The 26,783-nt window shown below is 34.9% G+C and overlaps 1 long non-coding RNA gene across 6 annotated transcripts in view; it reads left to right on the top strand.

Moving 5' to 3' along the window:
- The window catches only part of LOC150093082 (uncharacterized), a 234,224-nt gene that overhangs the window by 83,776 nt on the left and 123,665 nt on the right, over positions 1-26,783 (top strand). The window lies entirely within an intron of this gene.

The raw sequence follows: 26,783 nt of genomic DNA, 5'->3' as shown, positions 1-26,783 counted from the left end.
CTTTATTATTAATTAATATGACAACTAATATTAACATCAAATTAATGGTTACAATAGTTTTCAATGAGAGATGCAGATTTTTTTTTATTAGAAAACTAATTTTCGAAGGCGAGAGAGAAAAATTAAGAATTACAGTATTATTAATGTCACCTCTCAAACTCTAATGAAGAAAAAAAATTCCTATTAGGACAAAAGACTCGTGCTGTGTTTAAAACATAATAATGACCAAATGATCACGTGACCATCATGGCCAGAATAAGATAGTGACCATAATAATAACAATAATAATTGATAACTCTATGACGTCGTAGTCACATTGACAACGGTCGTAGAGTTATCAATATATTTTTACATAAAGGAATAAGTTTATTCATAGAAGTCATTTAAATATATGGAAAAATAGATTTCGTATGTTTCATGGCGATCCCCTCCCTGAGAGATTGTTTAATCTCTGGTATATTACTTCCGTAAATAATCAGAAAGCTTGGTAAGAAACTAGAAAACATAGGTACAATTTGGATAGGAATGCAAATTCCCTGCTTTTGGTCTTTCCGAGGTTGGTTTTGGATGCGGTGTTGCTGCGAGTATTTCAAGCTTTTGCGTCATCAGAAATGGAGGATGAAGATTTCGATGACAGCCAATTATGACGTTCTTAATTCTTCTCTTGTACAACCTTTCATGCACTTGTTTGAAAACCAATACTTAATTAAGAAATTAGAATTAAAAGTGAATCGAGGAATGAATGTTTCCATTTTAGTTGTTTACATTACAAAGAAATGAGGTCCTGAACATTACAATACTGCAATCTGTCTTAGTTCTTTAACGGAACGATGCCTACTTCCTGAAACGTTTCAAACCACTCCATGGATGGGCGAAGGTTACGTTTTAACCAAATTTAATGACCGTTGCTCATCTTCAATGATCCGTTTCTATTGACAGTCTTCCAATCTACCCTTTCTTAACGACAAACACTTAGCTATCACTAACACTATCTTGGACTCTTTTCGTCTCAAATGTGGGAGTGGATTTCTTTTAATATCAATCTAAACAGAAAGGTTAAAAAACTTCACATATCACGCATGTGTGCGTGAAAGGGGGAATTGAGATGGAAGGGGAAATTTGTGCTTATGTCACTCTGACTGATGTCAGATTATGACTAACTTAGAATCGACTCCTTCTAAATTCCTTTCCTCTTTAAATCTTAATTTTTTTTTTTTTTTTTTTTTTTTCGTGGTGCAATCTCGAAGTCATACAGTATTGTCCCTTTGGCAGACCCGAATGTGAATTCCGTCAAGGACTCGAAAATTACAAGATCGTTTCATGTTACGTTTAATTGACCGGTCTCAGACGGAGGAGGAAGGGTTTTTTCCCTTCCGGAAACTCAGATTTTTCATCCCCAGTAATACCACACGGAGGAAGCACAATTCACAGATGCACCACGTCTCGTAGTCTTTGTTGCATCATAGTTTGTTGCGTTAAACCGAGGCAAGGATACTTGGCTGTCGTAGACCAGAAAGTCCTATGAGTACTACTGATGACGATGATGCTGAAATACCCAACATCGAAGTCGATTTTGTGTTGTGTGGAATTACAAAATTCTCAAAAGGGACAAGTTTGTGATTCGCATGCTTCATTTCCTATATCGTTTTAGTCTCTTTGATGGAAACCTTTACGCTGACCGTATCGTTGAAACAAATATTACGAAACATTTCTTCCCCATGCCACTTTAAAGTCCCTTTTTCTTCCCTTATCTAAGCTCACCAAGAAGTATGCCAAGGCTATAGGAATCAAGTCTATGGCAACTAACTTTCATTTGATCTCTGTCTTTATTTTTTGTATATACAAAAGCTTGATATAAGTGAAAAATTATCATATCATATTATCATATTATGATAATTATCAAATTATCATCACATCAAAACTGGTTTCGAAAGGGCCACAAACAGAAAACGCATCATCTGTAGCAGTTCGTTTTTTTAGTCGATCTAGCAAACGCTTTGGTTTTCACTTTTGTCCAACCTTGCAACTGGATAGATCTATTGTATCATTGCTAAAAAAAAAAAATGATCCCTGTGGCTAATTAAACTTTTACTACAATTCTGAATTGATGTCTTCTATAAATGCCATTCTTCCATTCCTGATACAACGATATCAATTCCACCTTCAATTTTTTTTCCCCCCAGAATGAGATCAGAAGAAAGTTGTTCGATCAGAAACATTTATGTATCCTACTCGTGAGGGCTTTTTTTCCAAATTGTTCTGAAAGTTTCGCTCGAGAATCAACTTCTTTTTGCACTCTTCTACACCAATTCCACCGATATTTACCTTCTAACTCGGAAACTAACCCATGCCTAATCTGTTCCTAAGAGGAATGACAAATCCTTACCATCACATTACTCTCCTGTTTCTCTCATTTCAATCATTTTAAAAATAATAGATAAATCCACCAGCAATCACTTATGATGCGCTACCTACATGGAATCTCTCATTTAGGAATTAGAACACCTGGGATTCGAATCCTGGTGTTTCCAACACCAGGATTCAAATTTTATCTGGGAGGCGAAGAACCGTCATAATGGCTTCTACCGAATATGAGTTAGCTGGTCTTATATGAAAGTTATCTGAATTCCTATGAACTCGAGAACACACGCAATTAACAGATATAATACGCTAGCTTTGTAGCTTCCTACTTATAACACTCAAATTTCAACATTTTAATGACATTTCCTTGAGCTAAGATTCTTTTTTTTTAAAGATCTTAAGCTGGTTTGCGTGGTCTCACACCGAGCGATGAGGATCATCTAACATGTTGAAGCATGCGCGCGCGCACACGCACGCACGCACACACACACACACAAACGCTAACCTGATTACACACACACACACACACACACCGTTATCTGAAAATCTAGACTATCTATTTCTATAAATCTAAATTCGGATCTGAAAATAATTTTTCAGCGTAAAGTTGATAATCTTTTTAACATGTAATAAATTTTAATAAAATTTGTCGACCTTTACTACAATTTTAGGTTTAAATTGGACTCTTTTAAATGAAAAAAAAAAATCATCATGTTAAGTGTACTTAGAATCACTGCTAAATTATCAAATTATCGTAGTTTTGATTTCAATCGGAAAATTTTAGTCGTAAAATTGTGAAAACGACTCAAATAGTTCAAAATTACATGATACAAACGATAACCTGATTACAGCACGCAAACCTAAAAATGGCTTTTGGTTTAATTGCTCTGATAACGATGACGTCACTACGCAGGTAGTAAGTTTCTCTGCTTATCAGTGAGCATGCTTGTTTGAGATAATACATTAATCAACTGAGTTGGATCTTTAAGTTCAAATAATGACATTTTCTATGAATTATACATTGTTATTTGTTCTTCCCGGAAGCGGCATATTTAGATTATTTTTTAAATTTATTTTTCATTTATGAGAAATATTATTTAACTGTCATTATAATTTATTTCATTTACTATAATATTTTTCATTAAATAATGAAACAAAGTAGGTTTATCGCTTCTTTTAGACTTTAAGAACTTTTATATTTAATTTATATGATATTTTTATTATTTATATTACGCATTTTTTTATTATTATTATTTGCTTTAATTTTCTTCGCGTATTGAAAAGTTCTGCTAGTTTCACGTTGTCATAGTGATCATTGCATGCAAATATTTGTATGCGCGCGCAGTGATGGGTAATTACGTGGTAGAATACAGTCTTATTGGATATATGTCAGTAATATGTCAGTAAACATAAGGTCTAGTTCTTGCGGCCATGCTATTCACGCTTCGGGGTTGGAACTTAGTTCGTTAATTAGAGAAACCAAAAAATATGAGGTCACAATAGAGAAGGAAATGACAAGTTTGTTTCGTATCGCTAGCCTACGCCTGAAACAAGAACCGCATCGTGTGTGTTTGAATGACGCACGCACACACACGCACGCGCACACACACGCACTCACACACACACGCACGCACGCACGCACAAAACAAACGGTAATTTCCTGTGGCATCCTATTTGCCAGGTGGAAAAAGAAATCAACGGAAAGATGGCTACCGTAATATTTTTCACCTGACCCACATTTCCTAATCGATTTTACGGTCTGAAAGAATCCAAAATGTGCGCATTTAAACTGCCTACTTTCAGTCGGAACACTTTTATTATTATTTTTGTTTGTTTCAGTTTTTTAATCTCAAGTTCTGTCCTTGTTTAATGTTACCGAGACACAATTTGATGGGTAGATTACCACCTTCAGAAAATATAAGCCTTTCTTTTTGACATCCACATAACTTCAAGAAACGTGTGTACCTGAATAAGTAAAGGTTATTTCAAGTAGAGCACACCCGTTACTTATACCAGTGGACCAGTCCTTAGTCAGGAGACGTCTCCTGTTTGGCCAGTATAACTGCACCAACAGGAGGGCTATTGATTACATTCTTATTCATGACGTCATTGATTGTACTTCAACCACCAGAGTGTTCTCAGATCATTAGTTAGATCTTTCTGTTAGTGTGTGTGCGTGAATACGTGCGCATGCGTGTTTAATGTAGCGAGGTTCGTTTATCCTTTTCTTCTTTTTCTATCTTTCGGATGTGAACTTTACGTTTAAGAGAGTACGCAAGTGGATGACACGATGTCCCTACAACTTAGAGGTCAGGGAACACTACCGCATAAAGAAAAAACAGGTATGCTAATGACGTCATCGTGATCGTTATTCGAATGGCCTGCACACGCCCAGTTATGGATCTGGGTCACCTCCAACCGATGAGGTGTAAGAAAATCACGCCACTCTCTCCAGAATCGTGCCCATGCGCGAAAGTATGGGCTTTGCGAGAAAAAAAAAAAAAATCTATTGTTCGTAGTTTTTGTGTCACTCAACCTTCATATCCGGAGATTGTTGTTTTGTGATTCTGATGAACCCTGTCTGCATTCTGTTGAACAAACAAATGAATTTACCTGATGCAGAGAGTCCCGAACAGTTTTTTTTCCCCCTTTTTTTTTTTTTTTATGAAATTAGCGAAATGAAATTCAAAATATCATTTAAAGAACACCAAGTTCACAAGCCAACTTTAATTTGAAATTATTATCAAGATAGTTTTTGATACAGAAATGTAAATAAAAGTTCCCATTTTTAGGGTTAGGTTTCGTTTTAAAAGTAGTTTTAAATTTCTGCCGATTGTAATCAGATCACCAAGCTTTCTAGCACCTGCGTGCTTTTAAATTAAAATTAAATTATTTAATATTAAAATTAAAACTGATTATTTAATCGAAAGAAATTGAATTACTTAAACAACAAAGTAAATCAATTTAAATCTAAATAAATAAATTTGCTTATTTAATTAAAAGGCGAATGAATACAGATCCAAATTAATAAAAACTTAATTAGTCCTAATGGAGTTAATTAAAAACTTAATTAGTCCAAATGGAGTTAATTAAAAACTTAATTAGTCCAAATGGAATTAATTAAAAACTTAGCAAATTAACACAAGCTAACCTGAATTAATTAAGCGACTTAAAATAATAATTTGATTTGGTTTTAATTGTCTTTCAAATCAGCTGACTAATGCAATAATTTATGTATTCATTAGTAAATCATCGTCTTAGGAAATATCCTTAGGTGGCGCTTGAAATCTAACAATGAAAAGATGGCGACGGTCTGTTGCACACGCAGCAATTGGCTTAGAAATAACAATTGCCATTTAAATAAAAAAAAAGGGCGGGTTGTTTCATCGAAAGGAATTGCAATAAAAATCGAAAGTTTGTGAGATAATGAGTAAAATAGGTCACGATAAGATGAAAAAATATTACCTGAAACGCCCTTTTCTGTAGTAATTAAATCATTTGAGGTTTCCGATTAATTACTTTATTGCATTATACGGTAGAATGAATTTAAGATGCACAGATTTTATTGTTGCTCAGATGATTATGAATATTCATGCATAAAACCGAAAAGAAGGAGACTTGAAGATGGTCTATCCTACATATGATCTGTTTATGACAAAATTAAACCAACAAAACAAAAGTTCCAAGAATGCAACACTGCATGGAGATCTCATTGATGCCACTCATGGATGATAAGAATTCGTTCTGTAGAAATTTGTCTTGCATTGAGGCCAATTGAATGATCAGATTCTGTGTAAGAATAGTTATAATTTTCTTTGATTTTGTAGTATAGAAATATCTATGTTATTGTTCCATTGATATATAGATTTTAGACTCCCATTACAATCCGTAATCAATGAAGAATGAATATCGACGTATGAAAGGTAAAAATATACTTGAAAGAACTGAAGCATGAAGAGCTCCGCGCGAGTGATAAATCTGAAGAGAAAGTGCGTCCGTAGTTCAGTCGGTATCGACGAAGTTGGAAAGATCTGGGTTTAGGTTACGTCTGGAACTTTTTAAAACACTTACAGCTGAAGATGAACTAATTGATTTCATACGAAGAGAGAATGTTTTTTTCCTATAAGAAACTCTGGTTTTTTAATTCCATAAAACAGGGAAAGAATAAAAAGAATACACGCAATTAATAATACACTGTTCTTGTACCGTTATCTCCTTTGGAACGTAACTTAAAACACTCCGACCTAACAACCCAGCTGTCTATAGTTCTTTGAATTTTTCATAAAAATTAAAGACCATACAAGCAGAAATCCGCATTATAATTACTGATAACTATAATTGACTATAAATTAATTATTAACAATTGCGTTATAAACAGATTACTCTGATCTGATTTTTACACAACATTACCAAATAACTATTTATAAATTTTAACCCACTTACGTACACACAGATATATATTTACACTAATAAAAGCCTATAGATTCAGTTGCTATTTCAAATGCTTTTTTACTAGCAGTTACAATTCTAGTTATGTCAATTAACTCAAATGTTGTGTGTGATTTTGTAAATTAAAAATAGTTTGCTATTTTGCACTGAAAAACATGAATATATTTTGAGGGATGCGAATGAGAAATATAATTAGCTGTATTACATTATATAATTCGAAATATGTCATGTATTCATTTTTATACACTACTCTTCTTTATATATCTTAATACTTAGTCTCCCAAAATCTTCTGATATATGTTTCGTTCTCAAAAGAAAGACCAACACTGTTTAAAGATTTAATTTTTGGAAATCGGAAGGCAGTCTGGCTTCGCTGTTCGTCATCACCGAGGTTGAGTGTTACCACAAAGCGCTAAATAAGAAACATTTCTAATTATAGCTAGCACTACTTATATTCGTCTAAAATAAAATGCTTATAATCATCATTATTTTAAAAAATTATACTTTTGCATACAAAACTATTCATTGTGTGTGTTTCATCGCTATTCTGTATACAACTGAAACTCGGTCCATAAGGGAGGCTTACGAGGAGGGGAAAAAAAAAAAACTGACAAACATCTAAAATTGTTGATTATAGTATATTTCGAAACGAGAAACATTTAATGAAGTGTAATTCAAATATACTCGTAAAACACACAAACGAAACCCTGTGGTCTGTTAACCCATTTCCAGTCAATTGTAAGCAGTTGCCATGGTATCGAAAAAGTGGCATTTCTTTAAAATAGGACATTTCTGAGGTCAGACTAATTACGTTGACACCATCTATTGGTAGCATTAAGGACGATGTCGACTCTCGAGATTTCAGCATTTTTTGTACTTTGTGTTACTTCGAAATGATTAAACCCACAGTCAGATTTAGGACAGTAGAAAAGGGTTAAAATGAAATACATGGAAAGGTCCATGATTTAAATGGTGACACGCAGTCATCTCATTCGCTTCCAACATTAGAGATAGCTTCCTTTCACTTTCATACTATCATTCAGACTGTGTTCGTTATCTCTAATATTCGCAAGCGTTTAAATCGTTCCTAAACCATAGTCTTGTAATTCACAAAATTCTTGTGAAGCTTTTGCAAAGCAAATATGACGAATAGAAATAGTTTTGTTATCTGTAGAAAGAGTGAACTGTTTTTTTTTTTTTTTAACGTTATGACGAACTGCGCATGCCCTTAAATGCAATCACAATGATATGTTCTTAGTAAAAAAGTGAGGGTGTTGAAATGTAACCTTTCGTTTTATTACGTGTGTGTGTGTGTGTGTGTGTGTGTGTGTGTGTGTGTGTGTGCGTGCGCGTGCGTGCAAGGAGGGGGTATTTAATCTAGAAGAATAGTGAGACATTTTTGAAAATTTAGATTATAAAAGATAACAGTTCGACATATTTTTAAATCGTAAAACCATTTAAAAAAATTTAAAAATTTAAATAAAAAAAAAAATATATATATATATAAAGTTTCCAATTGAATTAGTCAATAACATAAAAAATCAGATCTTCTACAAGCATGTCTAGAAGGGCAGGATCACGTTTGATCTTAGTTCAAATAGAGCCCTAATAAGTGTGGGAAAATGTCTTGAATCCCATCCTCTGTCTCTCAAGATTCTCAACCAGACTTTTTTTTTTTTTTTTTTTAATAATGGGTGGCCGAATTTTTTAGGTCACTAACCTGCCGTGGCAGACGTCAGGTTCACAGTATTTAAACATGAGTCGTCTGCTCCTAACACAGCTAATGACCTCGACATCGGGTGGGCTGCAATTTTTCCCTTTCGCCAAGTATATTACACTCACTTCATATTTTACTTTAAACATTTTAAGAAATTATTATTATTATTATTATTATTATTATTTCTTCGAAAAATAAGTTTTCGGTTATTATTTTGGAGAGAAAAAAACAAAAGCAAACAAAATATGGCGATTCTAATCTGTTTTTTTTTTTTTAATAAATAAACGAAAGGTGTATTTTATTTATTTATTTTACGTATTTTGCTTATTATAAATAAACAAAAAAAATAGAACATCACTGATTTCAATGGTTGCATTGTAACATACAAATTTTATTTAAAGAAATGTAATTAGGAATGTCTTTAATTTGCTCCTGAAAGTGTACGCATGCTCGGAAATAATGATGTTAACGTAAGCGTGACATTGTTAGTAGGACTCCATTAGGTAAGATGACGTCATTTGCATAACACATATAATGCAACAAGATCATCAAACTATGCTGCGAATAAGACAAACACCTGGTTTAGTTTGCCTAATTCAAAATGACGTTTGGTGCTCAAAGCTATTACGACCCTTAGTACTTATTACTGAAAATATATCGCGGGAAAAGCTTACTTTAGACATGAAAATAAAAATACAGATTAATTAAAAAATTGTTTTCTTTGTTTCATTAGGTTTGACAGTCGACTTTCGTTTCTATGGTAACCCATTAGCAATGAAAGCTTTAGGATTTTTTTCCTTTATATTCAAGTATTATTTTCCGTACTCCTACGACAAAAATTGGGGGGAGGGGGGTATTTGTTTCTTTCTTTCTTCCCTTAATCCTTAATTGTTATTCGATTTTTTTTTTTTCTTTAAAGTGTTTTGACACACTTCGTAACGACAATTAACCGGTCCGGATATGTGAACACTCGTTGACAAGTAATGATGTCGTGTGGTTGATCTACTCCGTCTGCACTTGGCACTGGTCCAACGGGTGCACGTGACAGTATTGTTTACTTATTGTTGGCAACAAAGGGTTTTTTTATAATAGTTTTTAAGTAGCACTCAAGATGTTTATTTAGTTTTCAGATGCATTGTGAAAAATGTGGAAACACTTAACGGATTTCACACAATGGGAAAAACACTTGACTTGTTAGGTTTAATGAAATAAGCTTTTTTGGGATCGTTAATACGATTTCTTTGTCTTTTTTTTTTTTCAATTTTATTTTTAATGTGCAATTGCAAGACAAAATTCGAAATCGTTATGTTTAATTAGTGCAATTAATAATAACAATAATCTATCCTACTGATCAAATTTCGATTCTAGTCATCGATTAGAACTTTTCTAGTGTTTTTTTTTTTTTTTTTTTTTTTTTTTTTTTTTTTCTGGTGGATTCCTGGATTAGTCAGTCTGGACAAAGCGAAGTAGAATTTTTTTTCTTTTTCTCCGTGAAACTCGCGTTTTTAATTGTCCGACACAACTTAGAAAAATCGACCGTCGAACTCACACCATTTCAAACTTTAAAACAATAATACCAGTTAGGATTTAGGAACAAGATATGGTGGCAGTTGGCTGTCATACACTTTCTTCCCCGTTTCTTTTCAGAATAATTCTATGAATGAAATTCTCAGAGAGAACTAAACATGGAGACCTACTGATTTCAAAAAAAAAAAAAAAAAAAGGAGTAAAAAGAGTTCCGCGTATTCTCTTTTGAAGATACAGGAGTTATATGAGCGCCATTTATCCTGTTTAGTTGCATGAGGTACCTTACGAGTAAAATAACTGAACAGAGACCTTTCCTTAACCGTTATTTTCGAGTGTAAACATCGGAAGTTCCTTCACGCATGAACACAAGAGTAGAAAGGGACCGCTAGGTGGCCTTGAACAAGAACAAGTTTATAATCGTGTATCATTTTCATTTTCGATCGGTGTCTGTTTCATAATATACATGTCCGACATGTCTTTCTTTCTCACTTTCTTTATATGATACAGTTGAAATGAAATTAAAAAATATCACTCAGCAAAAGTGTGCTAAAGAGTGGTACAGTCAGGAACTTGAGGTCTTCTCCCCCAGAGGAAATATTGGGGATTCTCCCAGGCAGGGGCGACTCGTGCATAGTCACTGCGGAACTGCAGCACCCCCCAATTTTTCTCGATATATAAATGTATTTATTAATTTATTTATATTTCCTTGTAATATTTAATGTTATCATCAACAATTCTATACAATTGTCTTATTTTATATAAAAAATAATAAAAATCCATCTTGTAGCACTTAGGAGGGCGCAGAACGGCAGCAGCACTGTGTTTACCACAGTGTCATATTGCTACGCACGCAAGCATATGCACGTAATAGTGAGATGCGAGCTATTAGCGTAGTGGGGCATTGTCCGTTCGCGCAGTTCCACTGTTGTTTATATGCAGTTTGCGCCAGTAGTAGAGTGTTCGTAGTGCTTATCGTGTTTACTCCGTCTCTTTAAATATTAAATATTCAAAAATTGTAAATCCATTCCTTTAATTACAATTAAAGGAACGGATTTTATTTTGAAGTAATTTTGAATTATACCAAACTGTATAATTTTATCGATAATAAACAATATTTTTTCACGTTTAATTTTTTTATTAAATTTTTACCATAATTTTGATATTTTATCCAAACACGTATACACTGTGCTTACGATGTATATTTCGAAAGTTACAGAACCCCACGATTTCAAGCCGTGAGCCGCCACTGCTCCCAGGAAGTCTGATGATTATCTATGTTATTCTAATTCAATGGAGAACTATAGTTATTTATTTAAAAAAAATACATTGGTTTCTGGAAAAAAGCTGAGCCTAGAAATCTTTATGTAATTCTATTTTAAGACGTGATTTTATTGTAAAAATAATGCACTACTTGATTTTAATATATACGAAACATTTCGCACTCAAAAGCCTGCTAACTCTCTATACTATTTTTAATTATAATTAAGGTACTTCGATTTGATAAAATAAATAAAACTTTCTCATTCCTCAAAGGGAAGAGGTGAAGCCCTTGAAAGGTCAAGCTTAACTTTAGGAAATCGATTGGTAGTTTGTCATTTGTCTTGAGAAAAAGTATTCTCACGACGTACTAACCAAACGACCTGTGATCACTCCATTCCCTGATGGTCCTGTCAGCTTTCAAACAAACAAACAAACAAACGATAGCACCACTCGAATGTTTTGAAAGCTGAGATTGCCGTGGCAGCCCGTATATAAGCACTGCGACACGCCTAAGGAAAAAATGAAAAAAAAAAAAATTTTGTTTGTGTTTATAAATAATAACAATGCTTACAACATTATATTAATGCAGTACAACATCTTAAAGGTTACAGCTTATGTTTTGACATTGATTGAATAGTTAGTAATTGGAATTGTTCGATTGACGCGTTTGATTACACTGCGATCTAACGCCGATATTCGTTTGCGCTTGTCATTGCACGTTACGTCATTAGATACACTGCCGCTTGGGCAGTGTATCATAAGCTTGCGCGCGTTATTTCTGTGAGATATGAAACGTTTATTATTGGTGCGTGTTCGTGGTGAACTATTTTTTGTAAATCTTATTTTATTTTGTTAAAATAACATAATTATTTATTTATTTATTTATTATAGATACAAGGCTGAATTATAACGAGTGTCACTGTTGAAAAATGAAAAGAATAATATTTTTTCAATTATCGTTACACGAAACAAATGCACTGCGATCTAACGCCGATATTCGTTTGCGCTTGTCACTGCAATTGATACGAAATTTTTATTATTGGTGTTTGTTCGTGGTGAGGATAAAATATTTTTAATAAAGCAAATTTTTAATATGCAAATTTATTTATTAATAAATTCGTTACTGATTAGGAAAAAAAGAAAAAAAATATATATATATATATGCAACACCCCCACTTAAATTCACCGGCCGCCACTGGCTGATAGGGCCATAGAGGCACACTACAGTACTAGCGTCATCTGCGACAAAATGTCTCCACATCGTGAAAGACCAACAAACGCCTGAATTACAGAGACGAGTTTTATTGTCTATAGACTTCGTGGTAGTTATCAACGTTTAGTTTTACAATCGTTGGTGAATTAGATGTAATTGAACAAAGGGAACAAGGTCGCCAGCTTCGAAGATAACTTGTTGAAAAATGTCAGAATGGAGACACCAGTTGGATCATACTGCAAGCAAGTCAAACTGGTGCAAAAATCAAGTAACTCCATTAGTAGTCGCCATGGAAACAGTATGCAGGCACTACATAGGAAATGTGCAAGACCCTTGCGGTTAAATATATGCCTCACAGAACCTTGCATATCCACTTCACCAACTTTCCAGTCCCAAAGAAACAGTATGCAGGCACTACATAGGAAATGTGCAAGACCCTTGCGGTTAAATATATGCCTCACAGAACCTTTCATATCCACTTCACCAACTTTCCAGTCCCACTTTCCCAACAGAAAATTATCATCCTAGGAGATTTTAATGTCCACAACATCAATTGTTTTCCTCCTCCAGTTGTACAGATTTTGCAGGCAGAGATGCTGAAACATTTGCCATCACTAACGACCGTACACAACTTGTTCAGATGCCAACCAGAATACCAGATAACCCAGAAAGTAGTGAGCCCCCTAGGTGATTCTACCACAATCTAGTGCTCATCTGCTCTCCCATGCAACAACAACACGGACCCTCCCATACAAGAACAGTTTGCCATTATAATACTGCCAAGTGGGACAGCCTCCACAACTTCTGTACACATTCCCATGGTTGAACTATTGCTTCCGACCTTCAAACCCAAATATATGCACCGGACTTATTAACCAAAGTAATCCTCACCGGCATGGAAACATACATTTCACATACTACTCTGAACTGCCATTCCCTAGCTAAACCCTGGTTCTCCAAAAGATGTGCCAAGGCTATACAGATGAAACACTAGACATGCTAACTGGCTGAAATCAAGAACCCCATCCTTCTTTAGAGCTTATACCAAAGCCCGGAATAGATGCAAAAAAATAATCAATGCTTCCAAAACAGAGTTCGAAAGAGCAAAAAGCAGGAAACTAGTAACCTGTCCAAGAGGCAGCCGAGCCTTTTGGTCTCTCGCCAAAGCAATTGGCCATAACTTCTGCCCAACACTATTCCCACCCCTATCATACCCAGATGGCTCCATTGCATCATCACTCACAGAAAAAGTCAATATTCTGGCTTCACACTTTGCTTCCATTGCATGCATAACTGACGAAGGCAAATGTCCCCCAACCATTCCAGATGCCCAACATACAATGCCTCCTATATCCTTTTACCAGGATGAGATCAGAAAAATACTGTCCAAATTAGACACAACAAGTCTCCTGGCCCTGATAGCATTCCCCCAATTATAATGAAAGTTTATGGACCAGAATTGACTCCTATCCTATGTCACCTGTATATACTCTCTTACTCCACTGCTATCTATCCCACAGCCTGGAAATTGGCCTACATTCAACCCATTCCCAAGAAGGGCGACAAGTCACTGCCGTCTAACTACCGCCCTATCTCGCTTACCTCGGTCCTGTCTAAAGTAATGGAAAAAGGCATCAATTCAAAACTCCTACACTACCTTGAAGAAACCCACCTAATAAACGACCACCAGTATGGATTCCATCGCTGCCGATCAACAGGAGATCTGCTCACATACGTCACCCATGTCTGAACAAATGCCATGGAGAAGTTTGACGAATCTCAAGTGGTTGCACTTGATATCTCCAAAGCCTTTGACAGGTCTGGCACAAAGGCTTAGTAAGCAAACCACCATCATTTGGCCTGTCTCAGGACTTCTGTAGTTGGATTGCCAGCTTTCTGTCTGGACGCACACTGTCTGTGATGGTGCATGGTTTCTTATCCTCTCACCATTCAACTAATGCTGGGGTACCACAAGGTTCTGTCCTCTCACCAACCTAGTCTTGCTCAGGGGCGCGCAGTAGTGTCCGGCGCCTGTGTGCAAAACTTTATTTGGCGCCCCTATACCCCTCCCCCAATAAAAATCACTTTATAAAAACGTATCAGTGAGTTAAAATGAAATACGAAATATATTAATTATAAGTTTATTGAACAAAAAAGCAGAAATTACAAAAAAAATGTATAAAAAACAATAAACATACAAGAAAGGTACAAAAATAACAAAAATAATTTGAAAAAAAAAATAAAGTAAATAAATAATAAGATAAATAAATAATTGTAACTTATAAGTATATAAAATAGGAACATATTAAACATTATAGGGTAAAGAAGTAGTTAAATAAATATTTAAACAGAAAGAAAAATCACTTAGTGAATTGAATTTTTCTAGTTTTCATTAATGAAAATTCTTGAATAAAATCATGTAGATCAAGTTTATCCAAAATATCTGACTCTGCAGATTTGAAAGTCTGTCTTGTACCATTGTGGAGCGCAAGTATTTTTTAATAATTTTAAGTTTATAAAAGGACCGTTCCGGCAGATGCTACAGATACCGGTAATGACAAAAGAATCCGAAGGAGTATATGTACTGAATTATCAGATAATTCAGTAAATATATTGAATTATCTGATATATATCGTTTTTAAAATTAGAAATAACTAGTTGACAGTGTAAAATTTCTTCGCATAAATTGTCTGTGTCAATGTCTGAATGATACTCATGTGTTAATTTTTGTTGTAACTTTTTACAAAAAATAATAAATATTCTTTATTTCGGGAAGTACTTAACAAATACAAAAACCGAAAGGAATTCATATGTTCTTTTAATAAAGTAAATCTTTCCTTCAAAGATTGTAATATTTGATCTTATTATGCAGAGAAAAGGAATTACTTTCAGTGAAATTTCAGGATCTACTATATTTTCATTTTCATGTTCATAATCAAATTGTGTTGTCTTTTTACGTCGCCTTAGTGGTCTACTGCTACAAAATACAGATTCTGCGTCAAATTTGCTGCAATTAATTTCAGCTTTCTACAATTTCTTCAGTGGCGAATTCTCCATGCTTACTGCGCAAGCTCATTAATTGAGAAAGAAGTAATATTTACTTGTTAATAAATGCACGCATTTATAAGCATTCCATTTAGGCTTTTATTTTTGTAGACAGAAGGCGTCTTAAGCTTGCGCGGCAATAATTAAGCTTTGCGTTGTGTATCGAAGGCCAATGCTTGCTCGTCTAGGCAAAGCTACCTTGGCTTGCTCGGTTGTAGGAGCTTCCAGGTCCTCGCTGCAGCACTGTGATTTCATGTGCGCATAGCCATTTCCTCTCCCTTCATGTCGTCTTAAACACAGGCCATACGCAGTCAAAGTAGCTCTAGCCAGTGAACTTCAGTCAGCCTTTACAAGTGTACGTGTTGCTTGGGAAAATTAAGTTACAACCAACTTTTTATGACGATGTTATTCACCAGTTTATAACGAAGAACTGTAGGTTAGAATTTGTATTCAAATAGCTAAATTGAAAAAGATAGAACATCATTTGTAAAATAAATGTTGTATTTGTATGATTAAATGTACATAAATTTCTAAATATATAGTTTTAAATGGTCAGTAATTCATTATTCCCCTAATCGGACTTCAATCACTCCTCTCACTCCCTGAACGATAACAAGAGAAAGCGCGAATTTCAAGACCAGCATTCGCCCTTGAATTTCTTCGAAAGTTTCATCAGACCTATAATCATTTAAAAATTGATTTAGATCATTCAATGCATCTAAAGTAAGTTGGTGATTCATAGATGAAGACTGCAGTATTTTGCTGACAAAATTCACTTTATTTAAAATATCATACCAAATCTTTGGCTCCTTTACTATCCTGGAGCCTGTGTGCGTCGCACACATTGAACATGGCTGGCTCGCCACTGTTCCTGCTATATATCAACGACCTACTTCAGTTGACCTCCAACCCAATACACAGTTTTGCAGACGATAGCACACTACACTCCTCGCTTGCATTTGTTAAACCTCACCCTATACAACTCACCTCAACCTACAGAGCATCAACCACGCCACCCTCAATTCTGATCTCCAAGCCATCCTCCAATGGGGTTCGGATAATCTCATCAATTTCAATGTTAATAAAACCCAGTTCTATCCTATTTCCCATAAAAAAACTAATAATTTTTTCCCAGTATTCTTTTTGACGATATCAATATTTCCGGACAGTTTGAGATCTTTCTCTTCTTGGAATTACCCTCACATCAAACCTCTCCTGGCATAAATACATCACAACCATTGCATCCTCACCTTCAAAAAAAAACAAAAAAAAACTAGGATTTCTCTTTCGCTAAGTCCTTACTTCACCCATGACCAGCTGTTAATATTATACAAATCACAAATCCTCCCAGCTATTGAATACTGCTCCCACGTATGGGGTGGGGCCCCTAAAAGCTCTCTCAAAATGCTTGACTCAGTACAGAGGAGAGCAATTAGACTGATAAACGATCCATCTCTTACCAACTCGCTCCCCTCACTCTCACATAGACATAGAACATGCACAGATGGGTCCCTTCAATTGTATATTCTATAAATATTTCCATGGCAAATGCTCATCTGAAATAATATCAATAGTTCCTCCACTCAGTACTAAGCTTGTTGGAACACATACAGCTGTCGCCCAACATTCTGTGAAACCCACAGAACAAGTTTCTTTTCCTCCTCCTTCATCCCTGCTAATGCTGCACTCTGGAACAGCCCCCCCCCCCGCTGTGTTTCCCAAGGAAACACAGCGGGGGGGAGACTGTTCCAGAGGAGAGAGGGAGTCATTTAAATCAAATGTAAACAAGTTTCTCTTATAGGTTGATCAACCAACCTCTTATGTATGGGCACAACATTAAAAAATAAAATAAAAAAATTGTCAAAAATCTAAAATGCGTGCTGTTTTGAACAGGCACAGATTGGAATGTCCCTTCCCAGTTCTGATTGAAAGGGAAGCCTTGAAATATGTGAATTTTTTTCCAACAGTGAGTTAGACAAGCTCGAAACAATTTTAGAGAAGCCAAAAGGTGATGGTTGCTTTGTCCAGCTTCCCGAGTGTCAATTCGTTGGGGATTCCAAGGTTTGAAACTTACTGGGCCTCTGATAGGGAAGTCATAATCTCATTTCTTCTTCGAAAAATTGTCCAGATATACACCATGTATTAAAAAATTAGTTATTATTTCTTATATTAATAAATGATAAAATAAACAAAAAAAAACATAAAAAGAATGGACTTACAAGCAATGGAAGACACCAAAGAAACAATTAAATATGAATCTAAAAGAAAAAAGAGATATAAGAAAGCCCAGGAAAAGATTGAGAGTAATAATCTTTTAGATGCTGAAATAATCTTATGGCCTACATCTCGATTGTAAGAGTAAAAACGAAGAATATCCATACGGCCATCTGTATGCATTCATAAACACATTAAAGCTAAAACAAAAATAAACTCATGACATAATATACATCATAAACAATAGGGAATTGGCATTGTGCCAGCTTTTAAGCGCCGTTAATGAGACGCGCAAGAAATATAAGTGGAATATAAATGTATTGCGACTGGACACCAGGTGTTTAAAAAGTTTTCCTAACTTTAGACTAATCATTAAGAGAATGAAATTTGTATGATCATTAAGTTGAAAAGCATAACATTTTAATACGATACACACGATGTTATTTGTCACTAACCAAGGTTGTACATTCGGGTGCGAAGCAACCACTTGGAATCTACGACAACAAAATACTACATACTGTTCAGTTAATTGTCATAACAGAAAACCAAACTGGTTTTTTCACGAGTTAATTAAGCCTACAATTCCTACGAGACCATTAGGGGTCCAACTAAAGCGTTAATTGTATTTTGAATGGGATGAAAAACGAAAATAAACCATGTAAATATAGTAATATATAAATCTGTGCAAAAAGTAATTAAACGATGGAAATTAACTAAATGTAGTAGCAGGTTTTCCTTAATTATACTGGTGATTAATTATAATTCTTAACCTTGTAGTGAAGAATATGTTTGTTTTTTTTGTAAGTTTATTTTTATTATTCTTAGCAAGTAACGGAGTAGGAATAGTTGCTTACAGTGGTTAACATTAATTATTATTCTATCATAATCAGATAATGTAAAAAAATATTTTATTTAATTTAATTTACTATTAAATTAAATACTACTGAATAAAAGTTTTTTATTTATTATTATTATTTTTTTTTTTTACTCTTTTTATTTTTTATTTTTATTTTTATTTTTATTATTTTTTTTTACTCCGACTATTGATGGGAAAATTTGTATCTACTCAAAATGTAAACAACTCTTTGTTATTCTTTTGCATAACTTGTGATTTCCCAACTATGGGTGATTACAAATTTTACACACAGTAACCGTTAACTTTCCCGATCCATTTTTTAAATTTTTAGCTTTATGAATGAAAGTAACTTTTGTACTTTTAATGTTTCCTTTTGCTGTTGACAGAGATATTCGGGAAATTTTAAGACATACAAACCACTTCCTGAAATGTGAGTCAGAAAAAAAAAAAAAAAAAGACAAAGATGTAATATAAATATTTGCTGTTGACAATAATGATATTATCATAACCTCGTAAACTGATATTGGGTTTTTCCATAGCCTCGAAACAACCGAAGCATGTCAGTTTGTCGTAAATACGTTCTAGTAAAGAAAGAAATGTGAGTGTTTTTGGAAATAAAGAGACATAAAATGCAATTACAAGATGAAGAAAGTAAGAGTGAAATTTAGCAATAAAACAAGAAATTTCTTTGGGATCTTGCAATAAAATTCACTCTGTCTTTACTTAGTGTACAAAGGATAATTAGGTAAGGAAATTGGTTTAAAGTCTGTTGAAGTAATTAGGGGGAAATGTTGACAATAGAAGACGCTGTAACCTTTTTGTAGAAAATCGGAATGTTTTTTTCAAGCACAATTCGTGAAACGACACTAAACATCCATCATTATAAAAGGTCATTGACCTCATAGTAACCTGCATGAACTAACGAAATTTATTTAAAGAAAAATAGATTATTTTAATAAACAAATATTAATTCATACTGTCTTTAATCTACTTTTTGAGTCTGAAACAGATTAAAAATGAAAATGATTTTTTGATAACATTTTTGATATATCGCGGTGATAAGAACATCCCAAAATATATCAGTGAAATAAAAATCCATGTTTTTTTAGCATAAATGCAACTTGTTGAGGCATTTGCTTTTCGTTCATTTCGTTCAGTATTTTAACTATCTGTTGTGGATGGAGAGTGTTAATTGAATTAAAATTTAACAACTATGAATGAAATTGTGGCAAACTAACTTGTGAATATCGAATTTAAGTCATGTATATGCTTCAACTAATAGAACTATTGAAGAAAAGAAGAATACTGAAAGATATAGAGAAAGATCGTTTAGAATATAAAATTATTTGTAAACAACTGAGGCAGAATATCAAACACGACTATAACATATATAGAACAACAAAATTGGCAGAAGCAGCTAGGCTCCGCAGTAGCCTAAAAAAAAGTAGAAAAAGAAATAAATCTAAAGCAACCACTACCGTCAGCCTTCATAGACAATCGAGGAAACAGACACACAAACAGAGGTGATATGGAAAAAATAGTAAAATCGTTTTATGAGAACCTTTACTCATCTAAACAAGTAATTACAGCTCCAGTACCAGACGAAAATTTGGAAAATATGGAAATACCATCTGTCTTACCTGAAGAAATAAAAATGGCTATCCACCATATGAAAAATGACCGATCACCAGGAACTGATGGTATAAAATCTGATGAATTAAAAATGGCTGGACAAATACTCTTTAAAGCTCTAGCAGAAAGGTAATTAAGGAAAGTATCCACTGAATGGGAAACATCAAAGACCATAATTCTGCATAAAAAAGGTAATAAAGAAGACATCAGTAACTACAGACCTATCTGTCTATTAGCACACACATATAAAATATTTGCCGGAATCATCCTAAACCGAACACAAACCTCCATCAATGAAAATAGCTGCAAAGAACAGGCTGGTTTCAAAAAAGGCTTTTCAACAATAGATCACATTCAAACTATTACTCAACTAACAGAAAGATGCAGAGAATACCAGATCCCGCTTTGTCTTCTTTTTATAGATTTTAAAAAGACATTTGACACTGTTGAGCATAACGCAGTATTCCAAGCTTTAATAGAACAAGGCGTAGAAAAAGCATACATCCAACTCATAAAAGATATCTATAAAGAAAGCACAACAAATATCACCTTTTTTCAATCACCCGATTAAAATTAACTTAAGTAGAGGAGTACTTCAGGGTGATGTCTTATCACCTAATCTCTTCACATCTACTCTGGACAGCATCATTCGAAAATTTGACATGAAAGACGAATAAACATTGATGGTGAAATATTAAATATCCTATTATTCGCCGATGATGTGGTATTAATGTCTCACTCACCCAAACTCCTAGAATCAATGCTGAATAACATAAGTCAAAACTGCCAAAACATTGGATTGGAAATACACCCAGACAAAACAAGATGGATGAAAAACAAATACTGAAGATCATACAATCACTCTAGAATCTCACACCATCGAAAAAGTTGGAGAATACATCTACCTCGGCCAGTCCATAAAAATGAATAATGATATATCAAATAAAATAACAAGGAGAAAAAGAGCTGCTTGGATAGCCTTCAACAAAATAAAATCAACAATTACCAACCAAAACATAGATATAGACATAAGAGTCCATCTTTTCAATAGTCACATCTTACCAGCATTAACTTATGGCAGTGAAACATGGAACACAACTTTAAAAGAAGAACAAAACTTAATAACAACTCAACGTGCAATAGAAAGAAGAATATGCAACATAAACAAAATAGACCACGTAAGACATACAGAAATCAGGAAGGAGTCCGGACTCACAGATATAATAAAAACAATCTACAACAGCAAAAGAAGATGGGCAGGACATCTCGCCAGAATGAGAGACAACAGATGGACAGTCAGAGTTACAAACTGGTATCCGAGAGATACCAAAAGGAAACCTGGAAGACCAGCCTTTAGGTGGGAAGACCCAATGATTAAGAAAGTTGGAAGAAAATCCCAAGACAGGAATAGCTGGACTCTTTACGACCTGCAGTCATGGAGAAATCCTGACTGAAACCACAGGTCCATCAAGGTAATATGCTTCAACTTCAACTTTACTGACTCCAAGGGTGAAGCGAGATGCTTTTCATATTTCCCGCTGTCTGTATGGATACAGTGAAGAAAATACTTTATGAGCAATATGCTCGCCCTGAGAGGGCTAAGGGATTATAGATCATTTCTTGAAATTAGGATGACTTTAGGTCTTTTGTGTTTGTACAGATCCGTTTCATCATAGTCAGCAGCTTGTTGCACCACTAGATTGGGATGTGTAGACGTTTTTAGGAAATACTTTGCTGCAAGAGACTGAAGGAAAGAGTATATATAGGGGATGTCTGTGTCCCGATGAAGTCGAACATCTCTGACAAGCCATGGGGCGTTCAGAATCATACGATGGCACACTTGTTTTGCACTCGCTGCAGTTTGAGGATATTAATATCAGCGGTATGGCCCCATGCTGGCAAAGCATATGTGATTATAGGAAGACTAATCAGTTTGTAGAGAAGCAGTTGGATTCTGGTGTGTAATTTATTGTTTCTGTTTATTAGGGGATAGAGCTGGGCGATGGCTTTTGATGACTTGGCACACGATTTCTTGATGTGGTGGTTGAAGGTTAGTCTTTTGTCTAGCAGTACACCAAGGTATTTGACTTCTAAGTTTTCCAAGGAATTTTGGTGTTAAACAGGAAGATGTCTCCTGTAGGAGAAACTGTTCTTCTGGAGAAGAAGCACAGCTGTGCTCTTCAAAAGGTTTATAATCTCCAATTGGAGAACCATTTTTCTAAAATTTGTAGGTTTTCTTGGAGTTGTTTGGTGACTAGGTGTGGGCGTAGAGATCTGGTTAGTATCGCTGTGTCATCAGCGTAGAGGGCCAAAATAAATGACATTGGATTGTGTGGAATATCATAAATATCAAGAACAAAATTGGGGCCAGCAATGATCCTTGTGGAGCACCAGCCAGAATGGGGCGCTTGGTAGATATAGTTCCTTTTATCTTGACCTGCTTAAATCTGTTACTGAGGTATGATTGGATCAACTGTACTATCTGTAGCGGGATGTTAAAGGCGATGAGCTTGTGGAGCAGACCATAATGCCACACCTTATCGAAGACCTTGGTCATATCCAGAAAGACAGCTCTGGTAAGTTGATGCCAATTGTAGCCTGTGGTAATATATTCAGTTAGTCTATGGATCTGTTGAGTGGTGCTGGGATGTTGATAGAATCCAAATTGTTCATTTGGAAGGATATTCAGCTTATCTATTATGGATTGGAATCTGGTGAGGATGACCCTTGGCAATCTTTTTCCAGGTTTGAAATCAGGCTAATGGGACGATAATTTTGCTGTAGATGTGTGTCTTTGTCTGGTTTATGAATGGGGCTTATATAAGCAGTTTTTCACGGGGAAAGGGAATTTCGGAATCTAATAATCGCGTTGATTATGTTGGTAAGGTGCACAATGGCTCTGCGGGGTAGTAGTTTAATAACTTATTGGTGATGCCATCTGGACCAGGAGCTTTTTTCTTTTGTTGTTAACATTCTTAATGATCTCGTAGATTTCTGCTGGTGAAGTAGGGACAATTTGATTAGTACAGGCATCAGGAAGTTTTAGAATATGTCTCACATGACGATGAATTTTATACAAGTGGTTGAAATTTAAGTTTTCATAAGTAGGTCGACACTGCCCTTGTAAATTTTTTGCAATGGTTTCTGCCTTCTCTGCATTCGTGCGCACAAAGCCCAGGTCCGATTGTAGAGAGGGAAGAGATTTTTTTTTATTTTTGAGATTCCTGAAAGAGTCCCCAAATAGAGTAATCCGCAAGTGAGAAAGAAGCCAACTTATCCTCCCACAGCCGATCCCTGGGCTTTGAGGGCGTCTATCACAGCTCCATTTAATCTGTTAAGAATTCTTTTGTCTTGAGGCGCATGAGTATTGCGAAACCTTTTTCTAGCTTTATTTTTATCTCTGATCAGGTTCATAATATCCGACGGTAACCGATTTGTTGTGGAGCGAGTTGTGTAAGAGGTGACTGCTGTTATGGCTGCATTAATTTGCTGAGTAAAATTTTTGACTGCTGTTTCAATTTCTTGCTTTGACCTTATAGGAGGAACAGGGCCAATGAACTCTGAGAGTGCTTTTGCTGATTTTTCCCAGGCTTTGTGTTGGTGTTAGTGGGGTGGCTCTTGACACATTTCAGGCATTTATACTCTGCCTTGCAGAGTCTAAAAGTCTTCACTGTCCAGTTGAAGCTTTCTTCTTCAGAGGCTCTGGGGTGTCCGGAGTCCACAGACTGATCTTAGGTCATAAATATTTTTGTAAGCTTTATGGATCTCCATTAAAACCAGAGGCATAGGGGTTTTGTCTGCTCCAGTCATTCTACTGAACTTAATAGGTGCCAGGTCCTGGTGGTGGAGGTTGGCCTCTATTTCATCTGTAGTTACATCCTCTGTAACACCTCGCAGGACCACCTTCAGATTCCTCTCCGAGCCGAGAGAGAACGTGTGGAATTGAGTATTACTTGAATCTAACTCTTTGGTCAGCTTTCTATAGTCCATTACGGTAGTAAGTTGGATTTTTATGCCATCATCCATGTTCTTAGCTGAGATATATTGTATTTATAAGTTTGTCATGGTGGACCTTAAATGTGTCCATTTTTTCTTTTCCCGGAGGACGATCGGTGGCACCCTCTCTTTGGGGGAGTCCGAGGGATCGGAACTGGGAGTGTAATTTTCCATACCGGAATCCATGGGAGGTTCTGCGTCGGTGGTTTTGCGCTTCTTGCGCGCACGGACCTCTTCCAAGTCTAGGGGAGTGGAAATCACCAAATCCAGCTTCTCCTCCATCTGGGCACTGTCTTTGCCCTCTTCCACTTCTCTTGACAAGGAGTAGAAATTAAGGATAACGGACCACTCGCGTTCTACTTTTCTTACAATCTTTTTGAGAATGCTGAGCGCCCGCCCTTTGTTGAGCTATTCAATATTCAATATAAGCGTCATCTTCCTCCTCGCTCATGGTCATGCACTTGCAACAACAACGTTACGGGCTTGCTGGGTGAAGCATAAAATGCTTTTTGTTTTCCCCTTTGTCTGTGTCGAGAAGCTTGATGGGGGGGGGGGGTTGTGAGCCTTATGCTCGCACTTTGTGAACTATGGAGTTAGCTCTGTTCTGCTGAGAACAGGATTGCCTTGGGTCTTTTATGTTTGTGATAGTCATGTTCACTATAACTGGAAGCTTGTCTGATTAATGGGTTGGGATGAAAGTCTGTCTTGCTGACGAACTTTTCCGCATGGTCATGAAGGAGAGAATGGATGTCTGGGGGTTCCGGTTTCTCTGTGGATCTGCGTGTTTCTGACGAACCATGGGACGTCCAAGATCATCCGCAGGCATTTGTTTTGTATCCTCTGTAGTTTCAGGATGTTAGATTTGGATGTGTGACTCCATGCTGGGGATGCATATGTGATTACTGGTCGTATTGCCATCTGATATAGTAGCAGCTTGTTGCGTGTATCCAATTTGCTGTTGCGGTTGATCAGGGGATAGAGTTGGGCTATGGTTCGGGATGTCTTTGTGCCTATGAGCTTGATATGGCTGTTGAAATTTAGCTTTTTGTCTAGCTGTACTCCAAGTTATTTGGTTTCTGTCTGCCATGGTATCTTTTTTCCGAGGAGTTGAATGCCATCTTGGATGAAGGCTTTGCGTCTGGTGAATAGTATAGCTGAGCTTAAACTATTTAAACTGCAAGCATGCGCTTTCAGTTTAAATAATTTGAAAATAAGTTGAAATAAGTTGAAAGCGCATGCTTGCAGTTTAAATAGTACTTTTATATATGTGTCTTATATAATAAAGAACAAGGTGTATTTTTACTTTTAATTTTAATAAGTCTAAATAGCAATTATCTACCAATTATAAGAATTATTAGAGTTTTGTTTTACTTTTTACAACATGTTTAATTTTTAGAGTTGTTGTTTTCGCTTAGCTTTATGGAATTTTTTTTTTTTTTTTTAAATCAAGGAAACCGTTTCCTTGAGACTAAGATTATGCAGTGCTGTGCCTCGTGACAAGGCGGAACCCGTTCGGAAATACCCTAACCTTTCTAAATAACATTTAACCAAAAATTAATAACCACAAAGTCATTGAAAACAGTTCATATGGGTGTTTTTATTACAGAAGTCAGGATGTCGTGTTGATACTGGGATTTGCCCATGCAAGGCAAATTCAACTTACTGTTCAAGGTTTTTTTCATACTTGAAATTCCTGTTGAATTCCACAAAGACGATAACATCTGATTAATGCCAAATAATGCTTAAATATTCTAGGACTACGGTGCTGCTCGTAAATGTCATACACGTGTAAACTGTTACGACTTGAAATGAATTAATAATGAAGTAAGTTTGTCCAGTAAGTAAAATGTTTGCAAGATAACAAACATACCAGCTTTAATTTACAACGAAATGATTTTCATTCATATCCAAATAACACACCTTAAATATATTTCAAAATTAAGCAAATGATTAATATAAAAAATAATGATATAATAAAATATAAAAATACATTAAAAATGAAATATAAAAAATACATTAAAATAAAATATAAACAATACATTAAACGTAAAATATAAAAAAATATTAAAAATAAAATATAAAAAATATATTAAAAATAAAATATAAACAATAGAAGTAAACAATAAAAGTAAAACTAAATAAATAAATATAAAAATGAAAATATAAAAAATATATATATAATATAAAAATAATAAAAATGAAAAATAAATAAATTAAAACAAAAATAAATGAATAAATATAAAAAACAAAAATAAATAAATAAATATAAAAATGAAAAATAAATAAATATAACAAACAAAAATAAATAAATAATTATAAAAATGAAAATATAAAAAATAATAATAGCACGAGAAAGGATGCGTCTCTGCAAACAAGACCCTCCTTGATCCACTGCAAATCTCTACTAACATCGATTTGATACGTAAGTTCATTAATACTATTCAAATATGCACATAATTGTTCTAATGAAAAACGTATTATATACAATGAGTACGTATTAAAATACGATTTAA

This window comes from Typopeltis vanoorti, chromosome 24, assembly GCF_054136105.1.
Source record: "Typopeltis vanoorti isolate ZY-2024b chromosome 24, IOZ_Tvanoo_1.0, whole genome shotgun sequence".
NCBI lineage: Eukaryota > Metazoa > Arthropoda > Arachnida > Uropygi > Thelyphonidae > Typopeltis > Typopeltis vanoorti.
The sequence above is the reverse complement of the archived record's forward strand: the minus strand, read 5'-3'. Positions and strand labels throughout refer to the sequence as shown.